The following is a 5,748-nucleotide window of genomic DNA, read 5'->3' on the forward strand; positions in this document are numbered from 1 at the left end:
GCACCTTCTTGTACTTATTTCTAACAAGAACACAGAGACTGCCCCATTGGAGAAAACTCAGTTGAGGACGAATTATATGAAGAGTTATACTCCAGAGACTTCCCTGGCAGTCCAGTGGCTAAGACTCCACGCTCCCAGTGCAGAGGGCATGGGTTCAACCCTTGGTTGGGGAACAAAACCCTGCATGCCCAATGGTGTAGCAAAAAAAAAAAAAAAAAAGAAAGAAATTTGTTTAAGAATGACTGACTTCCTCCCCTCGCTTCCCCTTATTAAAATGCAGGTGGACCACACAGGCAAGAGAATCTCCGGTTGCAGGTGGGTCACTCGAGCAAGACAGTGTCCTGGAGAAGATAGGAAGTCAGCAGGCTTGCAGCAATGGAAAAGTGACCGTGACTTCCTCCCTTAATGATTAACTGAGATTGTTTCCCTTTAAAGATAGTCATGGCTGAGCAGAACTCTCATGGATGCAAGTCCACTTTTTCCTCAGATCACTGGCTTTTTGGAATAAAGCATCTTTCTTCTCAATGAAAGCTTGCCCCGTGATTTATTGTAAGTTGAGCAACAAGAGGCTGAACCTGTATTTGGTTACAAATCTAATCCGGGTGCAGAATAGCCAATGGGTCCATATGGGTCACCATGTCTCTGAGTTAATATGCTCAGGGGGAATCTTCTATCTTCAAGAGCAAAGAGTGAAAATGGTAATTTATAGTTAGGATAGCCTAATGTTGGACCCTGGGCTATTGCATATTTTAAAGCATTTATACCTTTATGGCTTTTGTCATTTGTTCAATAGGTCTGATTGGGTGGACTTTATTAAGGCACAGAGAGATTGGACAATGTAGAGAAAACTAGGTACCGAATTTCTGTAGAATCGTGTTGCTGTTGTTCAATTGCCAAGTCATGTCAGACTCTTTGTGACCTCATGGAATGTGGCACATCAGGCTTCCCTGTCCTTCACTATCTCCTGGAGTTTGTTCAAACTCACGTCCACTTAGTTGGAAACCCCCTGAGAGATTTCTTTATTCTTAGAATTGAAAAAGCCAAGATTCTCTCAATTCTGTCAGAATCAATCAGTAAGCCTGTCTTAGTGGTGTGTGTGTTTACAAAATCAAGTCTCACCCTTTGCGACCCCATGGACTGTAGCCTGCCAGGCTCCCCTGTCCATGGGATTCTCCAGGTAAGAATACTGGAGTGGGTTGCCATATCCTCCTCCAGGGGATCTTCCCGACCCAGGGATCAAACTGGTGTCTTCTGCTTGGCAGGCGGATTCTTTACCACTGAGCCACCTGGGAAGCCCATGAGAAGGGAGTTACTCATCCTTATCTTCAAACAGATGTTCTTTACCCCAAGGGTTAAATTAGATGAGCTGTGAGGGTTGGACAATGCAGCCTTGGTTCACACGCAGTTCAGGCTGAACCATGTATAAGCCAAATTGACCTCCCCTCAATATGTGAACATTTTCTCCATCACCAGCAGATAAAAATCTTAGAACCCCATGATCCAGCAATTCTACCTCTGAAGATATACCCAGAAGAATTTAAAGCATGCCCTGAAAGAGATATTTGCACACCCATGTTCACAGCAGTGTTATTCACAATAACTAAAGCATGAGAGCAATCCAAGTGCCCACTGACTGAGAAATTGATGAACCGATGTGGCAAGCACAAATAATCGAGTATTATTTATCATTAAAAAGGAAGGGGATTCTGACACATACTACAACATGAAGGAACCTCAGGAACTCATTCTTCTAAGTGAAATAAACCTGACAGGAAAGGACAAATATTCTGTGATTCCACTTAAATGGAATATCTGGAGTGGTCACATTCATCAAGACAGAGAGGAGAAGGGTAATTTCCAGGAACTGGTGGAGGAGAAAAGCTCAGGTGGAATTCCATCATCTCCACTAGCCTTGTTCATAGTGCTGCTTCCTAAGGCCCACTTCACTTCACACTCCAGGATGTCTGGCTCTAGGTGAGTGATCACACCATCGTGGTTATCTGGGTCATGAAGATCTTTTTTGTATAGTTCTTCTGTGTATTCTTGTCACCTCCTCTTAATATCTTCTGCTTCTGTTAGGTCCATACCATTTCTGTCCTTTATTGTGTCCATCTTTGCATGAAATATTCCCTTGGTATCTCTAATTTTCTAGACGAGATCTCTGATCTTTCCCATTCTATTGTTTTCCTCTATTTGTTTGCGTTGAACACTTCGGTAGGCTTTCCTATTTCTCCTTGCTATTCTTTGGAACTCTGCATTCAGATGGATATATCTTTCCTCTTCTCCTTTGCCTTTCTCTTGGTTTCTCAGCTATTGGTAAGGCCTCCTCAGACAACCATTTTGCCTTTTTGCATTTCTTTTTCTTGAGGATAGTTTTGATCGCAGTTGTGAACGTGCTGCACTTAATATGCCAGCAAATTTGGAAAACTCAGCAGTGGCCACAGGACTGGAAAAGATCAGTTTTCATTGCAATCCCAAAGAAAGGCACAGCCAAAGAATGTTCAAACTACTGCACCATTGCACTGATTTCACATACTAGCAAAGTAATGCTCAAAATTCTCCAATGTAGGCTTCAACAGTGTGTGAAACAAGAACTTCCAGATGTTCAAGTTTGATTTAGAAAAGGCAGGGGAACCAGAGATCAAATTGCCGACATTCATTGGATCATAGAAAAAGCAAGAGAATTCCAGAAAACATCTACTACTGTTTCATTGACTACCTAAAGTCTTTGACTATGTGAATCACTACAAACTGTGGAAAATTCTTAAAGAGATGGGAATACTAGGCCAACTGACTTGCCTCTTGAGAAATCTGTATGCAGGTCAAGAAGCAACAGTTAGAATCATGCATGGATAAACAGACAAGTTCCAATTTAGGAAAGAAGTATATCAAGGCTGTATATTATCACCCTGCTTATTTAACTTATATGCAGAGTACATCATGTGAAATGCAGAGCTGGATGAAGCACAAGCTGGAATCAAGATTGCTGGGAGAAATATCAATAACCTCAGATATGCAGATGAGACTACCCTTATGGCAGAAAGTGAAAAGGAATAAGGAGCCTCTTGATGAAGGTGAAAGAGGAGAGTGAAAAACCTGGCTTCAAACTCAGCATTCAAAAAAGGAAGATCCTGGCATCCAGCCCCATCACTTCCTGGCAAACAGATGCGGAAACAATGGAAACAGTGAAAGAGTTTATTTTCTTGGTCTCCAAAATCACTGCAGATGGTTACGGCAGCCAGGAAAGTAAAAGACGCTTGCTCCTTGGATGAACCTGTATGACCAACCTAGACAGCATATTATGAAGCAGAGACATTATTTTACTGACAAAGGTCCATCTAGTCAAATCTATGGTTTTTCCAGTAGTCATGTGTGTGTGTGAGAGCTGGACCATAAAAAAGCTGAGTGCCAAAGAATTGATGCTTTTGAACTGTGGTGTTGGAGAAGACTCTTGAGAGTCCCTTGGACTGCAAGGAGGTCCAACCAGTCCATCCTAAAGGAAATCAGTCCTGAATATTCATTGCAAGGACTGATGCTGAAGCTGAAGTTCCAATACTTTGGCCACCTGATGCAAAGAAATGACTCATTGGAAAAGACTGTGATTCTGGGAAAGCGTGAAGGCAGGAGGAGGAGGGGATGACAGAGGAGGAGATGGTTGGTTGGCATCCCCAGTTCAGTGGACATGAGTTTGAGCAAGCTCCAGGAGTTGGTGATGGACAGGGAAGCCTGGTGTGTTGCAGTCCACCGGGTCACAAAGAATTGGACACGCCTGAGCAAACTGAACTGAACTGGTGCAGGAGAAAGAGGGAGTTGCTGATGAATGGGTACAGAGCTGAAGTTCTGCAAGGTGAAAAAAGTCCTGGGCTTTGGTTGTACAAAGTGTGTATGCACTTACTACTACTGATATGGAGACTTAATGATGGTTAAAATGGTCAACTTTAAGTTATGTGTGTTTTACCACAATAAAAAAAAAAAAAAAGCCCTCTCAGAATCTCCCCCAAGGGTAACCACATAAGGGTCAAGGGCTGATAACAACACTGCAGTTGCTCCACACCCGCCCAACCCCATCTCCACCCCAACAACCCAGGGGTGAGGACTATCTTCTGTGCTCAAGACTCCCCACTTCGGTTCTTGGAGATGTCTTAGCTCCAGCCCTGCACAGCTTACCCTCAGCCTCCCTGACTGACCCAGTGCTCCAGGCACTGCTCCAAGGATCCAGTAAGTCTTGGGTCATCGTCTTCTGTGGGAGACTGAGCGCTGAGTTCACATGCTCCCACAGAGACCTCTGCAACCCCAGAGTACGGGGTGGGGGTGGGGTATCAGACCGATTTTCCAGATGAAAGCAGGAGCTGGGGCCTACTGATGCAGGTGAAAAGAGAAGTGTGTGTTTGTGTGCCGGGGATGGGGAGTGACTGGATCAGTGTCCTTACATATAAGACTACTTTGACTCATGTACAAACAGTAATTATGCTCGCACAGTGAATGTGACATGTGCACCACTGACTTCACTCCTCACTGTACTGTCTGCTCTTCGTGTCTGCAGATGTAGGGGTGACTAGGAGGAACTCGAGCACCCACGGATGTGGGTATTCCTGAGGGGCGACTGTTCAGTAATTTATATTATATCGTGTTGAGGTTTGCTACTAACAGCAACACTGTGAAGCCGGCTTTATTATTTACCATGGGCAGCAGTTTAGGAAAGTGGTGGTAAAACACACATAACATAAAATTTACCATCTTAACCATTTTAAGTGTACAGTTAAGCAATGTTGAATATATTTAAATTGTTGTGCATCCAATCGCAAGCACTCTTCTCATCTTGTAAACTCGAAACTGTGTCCCCATTTAGCAATAACTCTGTTTTTCCCTTCACCCCAGCCCTGGAGAGACAACTATTTTTTCCTTTCTACCTCTAAATTTGACTACTTTAGGAACTTCACACAGGAAGAAATAGACATATTTGTCATTCTGTGACTGTGAAATCACTTATCATAATGTCCCAATGGTTCCTCCACATTGTAGCATGGCCCAGAACTTCCTGCCTTTTTTGTGCTGAATAATATCCCGATATTTATAGACAACATTGTGTATATTGTTTCTTCCTATATGTACCTTGGGCTGATTCCAACTTCCAATAATGCTGCTATGAGTATGGGTGTACAAATATTTCTTTGAGATCCTATTTTCAGTTCTCTTGGCTGTTCACCCACAGGAGAAATTGCTGGATCACATAGTAAATGCATTTTTAGTTTTTGGAGGAACCACCATAGCAGCTGCACCATTTTACATTCCTACTAACTGTGCACCATGGTTCATCAGCCAATTTAAACAAGAGGGAAACAGAGGACCAGAGAAGTAAATTAATTGTTCAAAGGCACAGGTGGTATCAAGATTCCAACCACACTTTCCTGGCTCTTTGAATGTTTATTCTTAACCAAAATGCTAAACTTGGACTTTGGAGTATCACAGGCAGAAATCCCATGGCAGTAACTTGTGGTCACTGGGTCATCCTAGCCCTGCAGACCAGTGTAGTGAGGGGACACTTCACGCCCCAAAGGAGCAGGAAACAGAGTCCTGTCATTTCTGATTCAGAATGAAGGTTAGTCCCTCCCTCCAGTTAGGAGGCCACTCTGGTTTGATGCTTTGACTGAGCTGGGCCACAATCTGTCCCTCCTACAAATTCCATCTCCTTCAGCAGCAAAGCCGAGTTCCTATTCCATGTCACTCTGTGACTGATGAAACAGGAAG

Source organism: Bos indicus, chromosome 18 (assembly GCF_029378745.1).
Source record: "Bos indicus isolate NIAB-ARS_2022 breed Sahiwal x Tharparkar chromosome 18, NIAB-ARS_B.indTharparkar_mat_pri_1.0, whole genome shotgun sequence".
NCBI lineage: Eukaryota > Metazoa > Chordata > Mammalia > Artiodactyla > Bovidae > Bos > Bos indicus.